The 16,672-nt window shown below is 43.9% G+C and overlaps 1 protein-coding gene across 2 annotated transcripts in view; it reads right to left on the bottom strand.

Annotated features, from left to right (window-relative positions):
- SCAF11 (SR-related CTD associated factor 11) overlaps positions 1-5,166 on the bottom strand; it is a 71,058-nt gene extending 65,892 nt beyond the window's left edge. For both annotated transcript variants that reach the window (XM_045829099.1, XM_045829100.1), the window contains exon 1: positions 4,885-5,166. The gene's annotated coding sequence lies outside the window, so the exon portion shown is untranslated. The remainder of the gene's footprint in view (positions 1-4,884) is intronic.
- Positions 5,167-16,672: the final 11,506 nt, after the last annotated feature.

The following is a 16,672-nucleotide window of genomic DNA, read 5'->3' as shown; positions in this document are numbered from 1 at the left end:
GACTATAGGTAACTTAAACTGCAGAAAGGTAAACTGCAGATAAAGGGTATTAGTGTATAAGAAAAGACTACTTCATTATATACTGGATTCTTAATGACTTTTGATCTATATTGGCACTGTCCAAAACAGTAACCACTTTTCTGGTTGCACTGGACATATTTCAAGTGCTCAACAGCCACCTGTTGCTGTCAGCCACTGTATTAGGCAGTATAGATACAGAACACTTCCAACTTCACAGAAAGATCTACTACATTGATAAGGAGTCTGGGAGGCCAAATGATATGATAACTAAATGTCAAAGAGTTGTACAGACTTCAATATTGATTCTTAGGAAGTCAAGATTGCTGAAAAAAAAAATGTATGCAAAATGTCTAGAACAGTGTTTGGTATACAGTAAATATCTGATAAACATTAGCTCTCTTCTAACATGGTTGGATAATTTATTAATCTTACTATCCTACTTATTCAAAAGACCAATGAGTTCCACGTTGTTAAATTCAATGAAAAATCTTTTAGCTCTTACTTTAACCAACTCTCATCAACAATGACCCTATTGACTACTCTCCACTTGAAAAACAGGCATATCTCAGAGACACTGTGGGTATGGTTCCAAACCATAGCAATAAAGCAAGTCGTAATCTTTTTGCTGGTGTAGGGTCTTTCCTTCAATTTTTAAGAAACAACTGTGAAGCACAATGAAGCAAAGCACAATAAAATGAGATATGCCTATACTCTATCCCTCCGTTTCTGTAATGCCACACTCCTCTCCTATTTCTGACTTTCCCAGTATTCTTTAGGAGCTCATATTCCTCCAGCAAATATTTTTTTTAAAAGTTAAAGACCATTATGATTTCATTCTAGCACCTTTTTTTCCTAAGTTATATTACCTTCCCTAGGCAATTCAATCTATAGCTTTAATTACCTATGTAAGTGACTCCAACTTTCTATTCCCATAACATACCTCTCTTCTGGATTTTAAAACAATATATCTAATTGCCTACAGACATTTCCACCTGAAAGTTCCAAAGGTATGATCAAACCCAATGTCAGAATCAAAAGAACCATGGTTCTTATAAGGTACCACCATCAACCCCACTGTTTAACTGAGAAGCCATCTCTGAAAGTTTTCTCTTCTTCAGTCCGTGAACTGAGGCCTACTAATCACAAATCCCATTTACTGTTGCCCATCTCCACATTTCTCACCCTAATTCAAGCTATTCTCATCTCTTCCGGACTACTACAGCAAAGCCTTCACTAATTTTCCCACATCCACTCTTACTGCCTCTCCTCCCTTTTAATACACCTCACTGCCATAGTAGTTCTGCCTTCTGAGGCTATCAAAATTCAGTCTAGTTGGCCTCTGAATGACAACATTTTAAACAGTAAAACAGACCACCCTAAGCTAAATGTTCTAGTTCTTTCTATACTGACAAATCTGTTTCAAGGTCACATTCTCGCATACTCCCCTCTAAAAATGTGGGCCCTTCCACTAAACATAATGCATGGGTAGAAGTAACTTAGCACTTTATGTAAAAACAGATTTGCATATTCTAAAGTTTCAAACCATCATTATGATTTTTAATGTTTTTAAAATGTTTCCAGCTGAAAGATGGAATCCACTAAATACATATATACCTGCTATGAGTCTGGTGTTGCTCAGGCCAAAATAGTAACCAAAACTGACAAACCCTATCCTCACAGAACTTGCATTAGAGTGAAGAAGAAATACAATAAACTTAATAAAGTTAGTAAAGTTAGTTAGAATACAATAAAGTTAGTTAGTTAGGTACAATAAAGTTAGTAAATTATACAATATGTTGGAAAGTGATAGATGCCATGGAGAAATATCTAGATTTAAAAGGGTTAGGAAATGTGGGAAGACTACTTGCTATTTTATAGATAGTAGTCAGAGGAAACCTCAGTAGCAGAGAAGTGTGGTTGGAGAAAGAGTGAGATAATGAAGTCAGAGAGGAAGAAAAGGCTCAAAATATCTGGAGCCTGGTGGACCATAATAAAGACTATGAATTTTACCAGGGAAGCCATTTGAGAAGTGACATGATCTGATAAATTTTAACAGGATCACTCTGGCTGTTGAGACTGTAAGTGAACAAAGGTCAGTGAAACTTTTTAGGAAGCCATTTTGCAAGTGAGAGATGCTGATGGTGTTTTCACATTTTATATTAAGCCTTTATGTGCCTAAGTGCTAGGCACATAAAGAAGGAAGGAAGGAAGGAAGGAAGGAGAGAGAGAGAGAGAGAGAGAGAGAGAGAAAGAAAGAAAGAAAGAAAGAAAGAAAGAAAGAAAGAAAGAAAGAAAGAAAGAAAGAAAGAAGAGAGAAAGAGAGAGAGAGGGAGGGAGGGAGGGAAGAAAATACTATGAGAACAATGCAAAGATGAGTTCTTGGAAACAGCAACAGAGATACTGGGTATTTTAACTCTGGGCTCTACTCTGTGCTACTAACAGTTATCACCATTCAGATGCAAGATAAGGTACAAGACTAGTAATGTATTCCTTGGGACACAGGACATAATTAAAAATTCAGGCTTTAAGCTTATTTCACAAGTCAAGATCCAATTTACATCACTGAAAGAAAGACAAGGGTGAGGATGGCAGAGCCTGCTAAAAGAAAAAGTTACAATGATTATTCTAGGGATGGATGACTTTTTATCACTTTTATGCCTGCCACTCTCTTTAGTTAGGTTTAACAACTATCTCTCACTGATATTATCTAAAAAGTTCAGTATTAAGTTGATGAGTACTATAACATTACACATTATTACCAAAAGATGCTACAGATGATGAATGAACAATATCATATAATGGCACTAATTCATCCTTTCTCTGCTAATTACCAATACAGCTTTTCAAGAAAATTGCCTAAGCACTGATGGATGGGGAAGTCAGTGACTCCTGAAGAGTGTCATTCACTTTTAGCCCATGGACCACCAAAAGACATACAAAAGAATTTCCCTTGAAAAATTTTCCCCACACATTTCAGGCAGCATATTTATGAGTATATTTTTATTCTACAGTTTTCTTCCTCCTTGACATACTGAAGAATGTCTTCACAGCATGAGTGCACAAAAAGTTAAGTAGACACCCAAATCTTGCCTAAATCTCAAAATGTACTCAAATTCCCAGGCAAAAAGGTCACTATTTGAATGTAAAACAGAGTGATTAGTATACTTGTAAGCACCCCCCCCCCAAAAAAAAGCAGTGAAAAAGCACGGCAATAGTAAGAATTGCTAATTTTTAAAAAATAACTCAGTGCATAAACAATACAAAGTAAACTCAGATTATATTTGGTACGACGGTATAAAACAAAAAAATCCAAAGACAATTTCAAAATTTCATTTCTTCCGCCCAATAAGTTAAAACAACAAAAACAAAAGTCCCACAAACTTTTTGCTCCAGCTGTAAATCAATAGTAAAAAAGTGAGATGATGAAGCCAAAGCCAAAGAAACAAGAAAGAGAAAGCAATGGTCTGGAAAGAAACTTGATTACACATCACAATTTTAGTACAATTACCAGTAAAATACAAAAACCACCTGTTATCTAAAGATGTTTTGCCCTCACCCTGACTGGTGTAGTTCAGTGAATTGAGCGCCGGCTTCTCAACCAAAGGACCACCAAATCGATTCCCAGTCAGGGCACATGCCTGGGTTGTGGGCCAGGTCCCCAGTAGGGGGCCGGCGAGAGGCAACCACACATTGATGTTTCTCTCCCTCTTTCTCCCTCCCTTCCTCCTCTCTAAAGAAGTAAATACTTAAAAAAAATCTTTTGCCCTCAATATTCTGCTACCGTCCTAAATAGTCTTTTGCATCAATTAACCTTTTAAAAATACATTTTAATATTTTTCCAAAATTCAGCGAAAATCCCCAACCTGAGAAAATTTAAGATAAGCGTCTACTAGCCAAACCATTACATTAAAAACTTTTTGATCATTTTTGCTTAAATATCTCAGTTCACTGGGAGTATGATAAAGATGTTAGGTAAAATGTAATCCAAAATGAATGAAAAATGCTCAACTCACAGACACGGTATGTAATCCGGTACAGAAATATACTGGGGGGGGGGGGAGTATTTTAAAATGCAACATTTCAGTCTGTGAATGGTTTAAGCAACCACTCTAAATCAGGTGTTTACTTTTAAAACAAGTTTTCAAAATGTGTGTATGTAGGTGACAAGCCCGCCAGCAAAATGAATGTTTCTGATGGTTCAAAATCCCTGTCTGAGGAGGGGAGACTGAAGTTTAGATCTACTGGCCCTTTTGTTGTCAACCCAGGAAAGGGGTTTAAACTTCGGGAGTGCGAATAGTTTGAAATCCAGGGCATGGGGTCAATGCTGATGTTTAGCAGCAAGCGCCCCATTCCTGCGCTACGAGAGGTCACGACGTAGTAAAGTTTGGTTTCACGGGCGGGCTCGGACGCAATTGACAAAAGCAGTCTCCCCAATAAAGCGGACACAAGGGTTGGGGAGCTCCCGGAAGCCCAGCAGGTCACGTTTCCACCGCAGGGAGGGGCTGTGTGTGTGGGCACTCGGTGGAGTCTCCTTCCTGAGCAGCCCCCAGCCCCCATCCCGCACCCGGGCGGCGACAGGCTTCGCCGGCAGAGGCGGGTAGGCCACAAGGAGGAAATGGGACAGGGTGCCGAAAGTGAGGCCGCGGCGGCCTGAGCGGGGCCTCCCTGGCCGGGTAGAAGAGCCCTTCCCGCCGCTGCTTCCCCCGCCTCCAGAAGCAGCTCCAACTTTCCTCCCAGCGCAGGACGCGGCTTGGGCCACGCAATTCCGAAACTTTGTCCGCCCTCCAGTCGCCAACCTGGAAGCCCCACCTCGCCCCGACAGCTGCGCGAGCCCATCCACCCCCGAGGTCGGCCCGTGTTTACCTCAGGCCGAGGTCGAGGCTCTTGCTCCAGCAGTGGCCCCGCCGTAAGTCCCTAGGTCCCCGTCACGCCACCACCAAGTTCCCCAACATGGAGTCCTTCGTCCGTTCTGAGGTGTTCCGGGGCTGCCGGGGCGCCAGCTCTGCCGCCGGGTGGGAAGGCGGCGGCGGTGTGGGGAGCGGACCCAGGCTCTGCTGCTCCGCGCGCCGCTTGCGCCACCGCTGATACCCCTCCCCCCCGCCTCGTCTGGTCTCCTCCCTCCCCTTGGGCCTCCTCCTCCTCCCCTCACGTTCCCTCTTCCCCTCCCTCCCTCCTTTCCTCAGCTGCGCCGCCTGTAGCCTACACGCTAGAGGCAGCCAAACAGCCACGGCGGCGTTGGCTGCAGCACCCTCCGCACTCCCGTACTCGCTTGTTGTGGTCCGGAGTGTACCACTGCAGAGCTAGACCGGACCGCTGGGGGGCGCAGGCAAACCACCACCGTTTGCGACAGAGGAACGTGGTGGGCGGGGTCACGTCATGCCTGTGGGCGGGAGCGGGAGGAGCCGGAGGGAGAAAGGCAGCCAGTGGCGAGGACTTCTGGGAAACATTCTCCCAGTCCAGCCCTCCTCCTGCAAACTGCGGGAGGTGCTCTGGCGCCTTGGCGTGGAGTGCTGGAGTAGGTGCTGCTTGGGAGGTCCAGAATAGAAGTTGGAGACAAACCAGAAGGCTCTTGAGGACCTGGATGTGAGGAAGTTTGTGCAACATTTGCTATCCTATTTTTATCGTTATCTGTTATTAAAAGAGTATTAATAGGTTGTTTGTCAATGGATTGAGTTTTCACCCAGCAGTGTTGCCCATCCAAAATACGTCAGGTGGAGAGTTCGAAGTGTCCATAACTTGTGAGCCTACATCGATCTTCCTTCCTGGTGGGCATTTAAAAAATTCCCAAGTGGAGGCTAGATAATGACACACGATTATTCATTCAGTAATTTGTCAGAGCCTGTGACATGGAACATGTGTACCCTTATCAATTGCTCCCCCCCACACCCACACAGGGGTCTTGAAAGGACAAAGTCAGCCCCATTTGCTATTGTGGCACCATTTGCCTAGCAGGCCTATGACCTTGTTAAACATGACTGCCATTTTATTCTGAACTTATGTCCCGGGGACTGGAAATTACTGGGAAACAAGAACAGGTCTAACCACTCCCTATAGCCACAGGCAGAAAATAACGTTGGAACAAACAGTGATGTTCTGTTACAATGCCCCAACAGACCAGGGGCCACACAACAGTAACCCCCCACTGTTTTTTGATAGAGTTATAACCCAATAAAAGCTCAAACCTCCAACCCTCAATGCTAGTGTATCCCTCCACACCATGCCCCTCTCTTTCTTGGAGAGGGAATAAAAACTTTATTCTCTACACCTTCTTCTCTTTGTGAATTCTTTCACAGCCCCCGTCACCAACCATGCTAACATTTTGGTGGCCCATACAGAGACATTCTCTATTTCTCCCTCTTCCTTCAGCCTCCTGAGATTTGCGACTAGGGTAGCAGTGGGCAGCAGAAACTCAACCCAGGCTAACCCCCTAACCCTGTCTGTGAGGTTCAGAGAGAAAATTCCAATACTCTGTCTCTCCAGACTCTGCAGACAGCCTCTTCACCCATCTTCATAGCCAGCAATCAGTAAGTCTCTCTGAATCTCAGGATGAAAACATCCTATCGAAGTTGATAGCTTATCCCCTTGTCTCATTGTCATAAACCCCAGTACCATGTCTATCATGTTCACAAGGTTTCAGCTGGGAGAGACCCCTCCAACCGTCTCCCTGCTGGTTTGTTCTGCTCTTGGGGCCCAGGGACACCTGGCTCTAAGGCAGAAACTTAGAGTGTTGGGTCTGCCCTCAGATTTGAGGATGCTCAGCTCTGGCTGCAGACCTCCAGGTCACTTGAGTTGGGAATGCCCTTCTCAAACTTCTCCCCCTTTGCTTGTTCTTGTCTCTGAGATGTCCTTGCCTTTTCTTTTTGTAGTTCTTGCCATGGGAAATACTCAATCGATCCCACCCCAGGACTCCCCACTGGGATGTCTGCTAAAGAACTTGAAGGCTCTGGGACTTACCAACCTCAAGCCTAAGCATTTGGTTTTCTATTGCAACATAGCCTAGCCTCAATACAAACTGGGTGACCAGAAAGTCTGGTCCATGAATAGATCTCTTAATCATAATACTATCCTCCAACTTGACCTGTACTGTTGTCGCTCTGAGAAATGGCCCGAGGTTCCTTACATTCAGGCTTTTTTCAAATTCTCTCACCATCCTGATCTCTGTGCCTCCTCTCGTATGTTCTTATGTACATTACGTGCATCTACTTCCCTTTCTCCTTCACCTTCCCAAGATTCTAAAGATCTCCCCCTCTCTGCACCTCCTCCTCCATATCCCCTGTCATGTGACTCTTCAGCACCCCTACCAGCTCCTCTCCCTACTTCTCAGACCTACCTTCCTGCCCCCACTTAAGACTGGGTCACTCCCGGCCATACCCGTTCAGGTTATCTCAGGAACCTCCGAAGCCTGGAACCCAGTTCCCTCTCCATGGGGTTGCTGGATCAGAGGGCATTATTCAGGCCCAGGCTCCGTTTTCAATATCAGACCTCCCCCAAATTGAGGTCAGACTTGGCAGTTTTTTGGCAAACCCAGCTAAGTTTACAAAGGAGTTTGAATATCTCACTCTCTCCTATGACTTCTCCTGGAGAGATATTCATATCTTTTCTGTGTGTATGAATTCAGGAGAGAGAAGCCATATTTGGGCCGAGGCACAGAGGTATGGGGATGACATAAATCAGAGACAGCCTAATTCTTAGGCCCCTGGTGCTACAACCATCCCGGACCAGGACCTCGATTGGGACTACCAAACTAAGTCCCCTGACCTCAGTAAACAGGATCACATGCTCTCGGGCCCCATAGAGGGAATGAAGCAGGCCACTACCAAGCCTGTTAACTAAGACAAGGTTAAAGAAATCACTCAAGGGCCAGATGAGAGTCCTGCTATTTTCCTCTCTAGCCTCTCAGAGATCTCCTTAACAACAGAGCCTGTCACTTCCTCACCAATAACCATAACACTCAATACTAGACCTTATTCTGAAACAATCTCTCTCTCAAGGTCTCAACCTGCATGGTCCTAAACCCAGCCACTGTGCTTCCAGGACCTCAGCATTCTTTTCTTAAGCATTCCTGCACAGATGTCCTTGAACATTCCCTCGCAATCTGTGCTGACCTTTTGGATACTCCTCTGTCATAACCAGAGCATAACTGGTTCATAGACAGGAGCAGCTACAGTCCTGATGGGCAGAGGAGAGCAGGATATGCAATAGTTACTACCACTCACAGGGTTGAGTGCTCTCCATTACCACCCAACACCTCAGCTCAAAAAGCTGCACTAATCGCCTTTATAAGGGCTCTACAACTAAGAAAAGACCTAAAAATCAACATTTACACCGACCCTAAATATGCCTACCACATTCTCCATCCACACACAGCTACCTGAAAAGAATGAGGCCTCCTAACCACTCGAGAATCCTCTATTAAGTATGGCAGTCTAATCTCAGAACTAATACAAGCAGCACAATTACCTACCTAAGGGGCCATTTTTCACGGTAAGGCCCACCAGCAAACCCAATCTGTTGGGGCCTTGGGAAACCACAGGGCTGATTAAGAGGCAAAACTGGCAGCCTCTTTACCATCCCCAGCAACAAAGTGCTATTCCTACCCTCACGACCAGACCAGACACCCAGGTACTCTCCTGAGGAAATCGCACAATATACCAAATTAGGGGCCACCAGGAAGGGACCTTGGCTTCTACATGGGGGACAGTGTACTCTTCCCCAACTTCAGGAAACCTCCATGTTACGAGATCTCCACAATCCCCTTTATATTGTCAGTAGACTCCTACAGGTACTTCCCTCTCCCCTCTTACATTCAAAACAATTAGAAAGCAAGCTAAGAAACATCACTAGGGACAGTTTCATCTGTCATCAGATCAGTCCACAGGGCCACCTCAGGCCCCCTCCCTCTCTACCCATGCACCAACCGTGGGGACATTCACCAAGGCAGGTCTGGCAAGTAGATTTCACCCACATGACAAACACAAATACCTTCTCACTATCACTGACACTTTCTCAGGATGGATAAAAGTCTTCCCTGTCACCACTTAACAGGACTCAGAAGTCACTAGAGTCTTCTCCAGGGTATAATTCCCAGGCTTGGACCACTGACCTCACTCCAAAGTGACAATGATCCAGCCTTTACTTCCCAAATCACACAACAAATCTCCCAAGCTCTGAGCATCTATTATAAGCTATATGTAGCCTGGCACCCCCAGTCCTCTGGAAAGCTTGAAAAGGCACACTGTACCCTTAAACAACAGCTCACCAAACTCTCACTAGAACTCATTAAAGCTGGATAGAACTCCTGTGTTATTTGCATCACCCCCAAAGCTCCTCTCTTTATGAGCTCCTTTGAGCTCATGTACAGCCATCCTGCACTTTTATCCCCCTTTCCATCCATTTCACCTCCAGCCTTAGGCAACAATCTTCCAGCACTGGAATTAGCCAGACATCTCCTCTGCCAGTATGCAGACACCTATTTGCCGCAACCTACCAAAGTACCCCCCAATGAACACTTACAGCCTAGAGATTGGGTTTCATTAAAGGACCTCCCTGGACAAACTAAATCCCTCCACCTCCCTGGAAGGGCCTCTTTCAAGGAATTCTCACCACTCCCTCGGCAGCAAAGCTCTCAGAATTTCCATCATGAATACATCTCTCCCGACTCAAACCCACTGACCTGCCTAAGAACTCTCCACAGGAGGAACTGCCTTTGGACTCCACTCTTCCCTCCTATGCCTACCAGCCAATTTCAGATACCAGGCTCCAACTCACCAAAGTCCAGCTGGTGGACACATGAGTCCCAGAAAGCATGTGACATGATCTGGTACTACCGGGTAACTCCCCTTCTTTGACAACTCCACGCCAGTCCTGCCAAGAGATCTCCTCTGTCCTTGCTGGAAACTCTAGTTTTACTCCTCCTAATTATTTTTCCTTTGGGAAATGCTCTCTTGCAACACCCTTACCTACCTACAGTCCAGGAAGCCCTTAGTTTTTTAAACAATAAGACTACTCAGCCCTACAAGAACTGTTGGATCTGGCCCAACACCTTTCCTAAAGCAGGACAAGTAGTAATTCCTATCGCTGCTTCAGAATGGAGTCAATTAGAGACCTATCCAGCCCCCACCTATTTCAGTCAACCCAGATGGACTGCTAATGAAAAGGTCAAGCCCACAGTAGACCACGATCACCTATACCAAACAGCCTGTTGAAGTCTCTGAGGACCAGTATTCTCCATAGATCTCTTTAGCCAAGTGACCCTCTGTCTAACAACTGAGATTAGACCAGGACCGTAAATCAGAGATTTTTCTAACATATTTAAGAGTTACAGTCACTCCTTTACCCTATTTTCTTCTCAGATATGGGTCTCCCTAGATTCTACTTCCTCAGCTAGCCCTAACTACTACTCCGCAGCCTCTCCCTTTTACAGAATCTATATCCCAACACCCCCCCCCACACACAGTATAACTACCACATGGAGACAAGCTAGTTATTTTTGGACTTCTATTTGCTCAGGCCCCCAGAACATCTGCCTCTACAAATACCAATAACTTCTGGTTCCAGCCACATGAACCAACAACTGTAAAAAGTTGCTCACTCCCCCAAATTATGATATTGGCTGGGACTCCAGTATTCCTTCCTTCAACTGGGCCTTCAATTTCCCTTTTATCCCAGCTAATGCTTCATGCCTCCCCCACTGGTGGGAATGGCTCTAGCTACCACCTATGAGGACATTGAGGCATCCAGGAAAGGATTATCCAAGCCCTACTTCAATATCACAGTTGATATTTGCCTAAACTCAAAAACTCGAACCTACTTCTGCAGGGATAAGGCCTATCTTTGTTTAGCTGCTAATTGGATGGGCACTTGTACTCTTGCTTATATTATTCCCAAACTCACCCTTGTCAACATCAGCATACCTCTCCCCTCATACTCCCAACCCACAGGAGTCAAAAGGGGGGCTTAGCTATAATCATCATAATTGGCATTCTAGTTGGAGTAGGAGCTGGCATCAGAGTACTTTTAAACTCCGTTTTTGTAGCCCAGTGACTAACCTCAGAAGTAACTCAACAGAGAATTGATGTAGCCAACCAAATTAACAGCCTACAAGAACAAATCACTTCCTTTCACAGGAGTAGTCCTACAGAATAGGCGAGCCCTACACTTACTAACAGCTCACCAGGGAGGGACCTGTGCAATGCGTAATAAGGATTGTTGTTTTTTTATTAACCAATCTGGAAAACTACAAAATAATCTAAGAAATATCATTGACAAAGCCAATAAATTCTATAAAGAAGGGGCTAGAGGAGGATTTGACTGCTGGGATTTCACACCAACATCTGGTCCTGCTTTTCTTGGCTAGCCCCTGTCCCAGGTCCTATCAGAGCTCTTCTCTTCATTATCGCTATCGGGCTACTGTCTTCTAAGATGTCTTATGTCTTCTATTCAACAAAGCGTCCAAGGTCCAGGAGACTCTTTTCGCAAACAACCCCTGGCTACAGCTCTCACCTTTCAGACTAGCCATTTCCACCCTCTCCCTCCTAATGACCCATACCTGGATCCACTGGGACAGTGGACAGGGACACCTGAGGGGGAATGAGAAGGTATTTGTGTTTGTCATGTGAGTGAAATCTACACTGGAACAGTACAGTAGGCAGGGACAACTCTATGTCCATAAATCCACAGGAAGTAGTACCAGAAGAAGAGAACTTCGTCCCTACTCCCCAGAACTAGAACTGGACCAGGTCATTAAGAATAAATCCATTTTAAAACCAGAGGGGGAAGTGAAAGGAAAAAGTCAGCCACATTTGTTCTTGTGGCACCATTTGCAAGCAGGCCTATGACCTTGTTAACTATGACTGCCATTTTACTCTTCTGAGCTTGTCCCCAGGACTGTAAATTACTGGAAGCAAGAACAGAACTAACTGCTCTCTACACCACAGGTGGAAGATAACATTGGAAACAAGTGCATCCTTGTGTTACAATACCCCAACAGCCTAGGGGCCGCACAGCAACCCCCACCCTTTCTTCATCTGCATTACAATCCAATAAAAGCTCAAAGCCCCCAGCCCTCAATATCAGTGCATCTCTCCACACCCCTCTCCTTTCTGGGAGAGTGAATAAAACCTTTATTCTCTACACTTTCTTCTCTTTGTGAGTTCGTCCACAGCTCACATCACTGACCCCCCTAACAAGGCTGCCAAATCTTTTGTCTTAACCTCAAAAATACCTCTACAGACTTTTTCAAAGTCCCTGGCTCTTTAACCTCATGTTTTCTCTTCTGGGTGATTTCATCAACTTCCTGACTACTCTTCTGCCTTCAGTGTCCACCCTTTCTGTTGGCAAGGACAGCACCAGATGTTAGACTGGTGGAGTCAGATGGGACCTTGGTTCAGCAACTTCTGTACTTGATTTCTGGCTAAGAAAGAATCCAGAGTCAAGACTTGAACTATAAGAGAAAGTTTATTTAGAAAGTCACAGAGGTAGAAGAAGTGAGTTGTAGAAGAAATAGGCTCAGAAAACAAGTTGCAGAGGCAAAAGAAGGGCCCTTGGAGCTTAGAAGAGAGAAGGGTAAAGGTAACACACCTGGTGGGAGGGAGGAGTGGGACAGGAAAGGTGTGGGCAGATGTGCTCTGGAGGGAGAGAGAATCTTGAGTACTCAATCCTGAGGGCTTTTAAGGGTGGAGCTTTTAGGGGAGATCTCAGGGAAGGACCTCAATGGAGTATTCATCAGCTTCCCAGGTATGTCCTTTCAAGGTTCTGGTCTCCACTGATTGGTCAGCTCCAGGGCAGGGGGTCATTAGTCAATGCAGCTGGTTTCTGAGGTTAGTTAGCCATGGTGTCACTTGTTTGGTTTTGCTGCTTTTCTGGGCCTGGAGCTGGAACAACTGAGGCCTAGGAGTATTTGATGCACCTCAGTACCTCATTGTCCTGGGGGAGCATATAATACTTAAGGACTACTCTTTGGGCCCTTTGTTTGTTACCCTCCTAAGGAGGGGTGCATAACTAAGCTGTATGACTAGCAACAGGTTGCAAGAAAAAGGTCAGAGGAGGGCCTGAACTGCATGACCAGCGATATGCTAGGGGAGGAAAAGTTACCATGGGGGTAATATCCTTGTTTTCCCAGTAAACACCCAGGGCTTTCCTCCCTGGTGGCCTCCTGTGCCTTGCCCATTGTCCTTGCTTTGCTCCGGTCTGTCTAACTGTCTACCACACTTCTACCCAGTGGCCCTTTAGCAGCTCCAGCCCACGCCATTGTTCAGCTAACAGCTCCTGCAGGATGACTTCAGCCCCCAGGGCTGCCCCAGCAACTTGGCTTACCCAGGTCTCAGTCACAACCTGCCTTGCTGCTCATACCTTTGACCTCTTCCTCTCTTTCTGCGTGTGCTGCTCTCTCCTATCACTGAGTCCTGCCCAGGATGGCTTTCCTTCCACTTTCTCAAGACCCCACTAAGTGGCCTCCTCTTTGCCACACTCGCCCAGACTAGGCTGGTCGCCCTGTTCCCTGCCCTCTGAACTGTGAGGTGGCTTCTTTGGCACTCTCATCCAATGCGTGGTGTTTGGTCTTCTCAGTGTGTGTCCCACATTATGAGCACTGGGACAATGTCTTGTCACTTGTGTTATAACAGCACCTGCCACGCTGCCTGTCACTCACTAAGTCCTTGGTAAATAATTGCTGAAGGAATATACGAATGGCAGCCTTATTTGTCTGTATTTCAAAGTCTTTGGAGTTTTACAATGTATAGTTTCTGATATGAAGTTTGGGTATTTAGATGGGCTTTCGTGTGTTTGGGATATTTGAAGGAACAAGGTCTAGAGGAATTAAAATGCTTTCTTCCGGTGGAAGAAGGAAATTCTTATTCAGGGCCTTTCCTTGTCACTATAAGAGCAGGCAGTACATTATAAGAAATGTTTTCAAGGATGATTAACACAATCACTGAAAACTTTGTTCAAAGAGTTATGATAGCCCTGGCCAGTATGGCTCAGTTGGCTGGAGCATCACCCACAAACTGAAAGGTTACAGGTTCTATTCCTGGTCAGGGCAAAACTTAGGTTGTAGGTTTGGTCTCTGGTCAGGGTGCATACAAGAGTCAACCAAGCAATGTCTCCTCACCCCGTCTCCCTCCCTTCCCCTCTGGCTAAAATTGCTAAGCATGTCTTCACAGGTTTGGTCCCCAGTCAGGGCACATACAAGGATCAACCAATGAATGCATAAATAAGTAGAACAACAAATCAGTGTTTTTCTCTCTCCCCCTCTTTTTTTCTCCCCCTCTATCTCCCTCTCTCCCTTCCTCTCTCTCTCTAAAATCAATAAATATAAAAGAATTATATGATATAACTAGATAAAAAAAACACTGTTATGAGCTACCCAACACAATGAGGGTGTAGCTGTGTTCTGGATACAGGCATACCTTCATCCTAAGGAAGCAGACCTTTAGGGGTGTAACTTCAGATGGAGACTTCTGTTGCAGCATTCTTCTCTGTGTATTTTATATCAAAATCTATTTTGGGGTGGATGTTCTCTCTTAAAAATTAATTAAAGGTCAAATGATAACATTTGTGAAATAGAAAACTATAATTTTTAAATTGACAAGAATAGTATACCATTGCAACAAGATTGAACAATATGAATTTTTTGGTATATTTATTCACTTGGCAGATCATACATTTTTCACTTTTTACAGTTGGCCTCCTAGGTGTTATGTGAGCATGTTTTAAGAGAAAAATGCTCTTAATTCTAATGTGCTAATGGTTTCTACTTTCATGTGTAAATAGAAGAGGGAGGTGGTTTGTAACAGACCATCTCTTGCCTCCCCTGGGAAAAGACCATGTGTATTTCTGTACATGCAGCATCCTCCTAATTATGTTTGCATGATGAAGATTTATTATTCTCACTGTTGTTTCAATATGTTTTATTTATAATAACAAGATAGAGTTTTAAATAAATAAAAAAAATATGAACTATAAAATGCAGGAATAAGGATTGATATACCAATTATCATCATCAACGTTTTAGATTTGATTATAACTATCAAAAAACACAAGATACACATCATAAAACAACACTCCACTGAATGTCTCATTGGTGTGTTACACTTTAACTGACACTTAAAATATCAAACTTGTCATAGAGCAACAGAAACCTACAGTGACATTTTTTAAAATGAAGGGTAATCAGTGTGTTGATTTTGACAGAGCTTTACCAGAGCTAACTGCTATCATTACTTTATCATTATGAATTGAATACAAAATAAAATTCAAATTAAGTTGGGAATCACAGTATAAAGACATTGGATTAAGTGGGAATCTTGGTTGTAATATGGACTCTGTCATTCAAGACCTTTGCAGGTATTTTTTTTTATTGTTGTTTAGTTACAGTTGTCCCACCCTTTTCCTCCTTTGCTCTGCCCTGCCCTGCCCCTCTCTGCTCAAACAGTCAAATTCCACCCCATTGTTCATGCCCATGAGTCCTCTATTTATGTTCCTTGACTCACCCCTTCCCCTTCTTTCCCTGTTATCCTCTCCCCACACCCCTCTGATCATTGTCAGTTTGTTCTTTATTTCCATATCTCTGGTTCTATTTGCTCACTTGTTTGTTTTGTTGATTAGGTTCCATTTATAGGTGGGATCATGTGGTATTTGTCTTTCACCACCTGGCTTATTTCACTTAGCATAATGTCCTCCAGTTCCATCCATGCTGTCGCAAAGGGTAGGAGCTCCTTCCTTCTTTCTGCTGCGTAGTATTCCATTGTGTAAATGTGCCACAGTTTTTCAATCCTCATTTACTGATGGGCACTTAGACTGTTTCTAGCACTTGACTATTGTAATTAACACTGCTATGAACATTGGGGTGCACAGGTTCTTTTGGATTGCTGTTTCAGGATTCTTAGGGTATAATCCCAGCAGTAGTGTCACTGGGTCAAAAGGCAATTCCATTTTTAGTTTTTTTTGAGGAAATTCCATAGTTTTCCACAGTGACTGCACCAGTCTGCATTCCCATCAACAGTGCACTAGGGTTCCCTTTTCTCTACATCCTCTCCAGCACTTCTTGTTTGTTGATTTGTTAATGATGGCCATTCTGACAGGTGGGAGGTGGTATCTCATTGTGGTTTTAATTTGCATTTCCCTAGTGGCTAGTGATGTTGAGCATTTTTTCATGTGTCTCTGGGCCCTTTGTATGTCTCCCTTGGAGAAGTGTCTGTTCAGGTCCTTTGCCCATTTTTTAATTGGATTGTTTGTAAGACCTTTGCAGTTTTAAAACATTCACCTTATTTTTCTGGTCCTCAGTTTCCATATCTATTACAATGGAAGATTTTATTTTAGTGATCTCTGTGGCATTTTTATAGCAGGAGTATATGAATTCAAAGGGTGGTTTAAGTCTCCTACTACCAAAACATACCTAAATAGATAGTACCTTTGTGAGGAATACAAAATTCATGCTATTAGGAAAAGTTAATTTACAGGAATTTTAAAAAGCTAATGGTTTCTATTTTCACAACTGCAAAGAATTTTAATCAAGATGATACTGATTATTATCCAGTTGTTTTCTATGTAGAATTAAATTTATTTCAGCAACAATCATTTGGGTATCTACTATCTGGGAGGTGATTATAGATGAATGAACGTTGTCTCAAAAAGTTCAGTGGGTACAGGTAAG

Source organism: Phyllostomus hastatus, unplaced genomic scaffold (genome assembly GCF_019186645.2).
Source record: "Phyllostomus hastatus isolate PE091 unplaced genomic scaffold, TTU_PhHast_1.1 phas_scaffold_93, whole genome shotgun sequence".
Taxonomy (NCBI): domain Eukaryota; kingdom Metazoa; phylum Chordata; class Mammalia; order Chiroptera; family Phyllostomidae; genus Phyllostomus; species Phyllostomus hastatus.
Note: the sequence above shows the minus strand (reverse complement) of the source record. Positions and strands in the feature narration are given on the sequence as shown.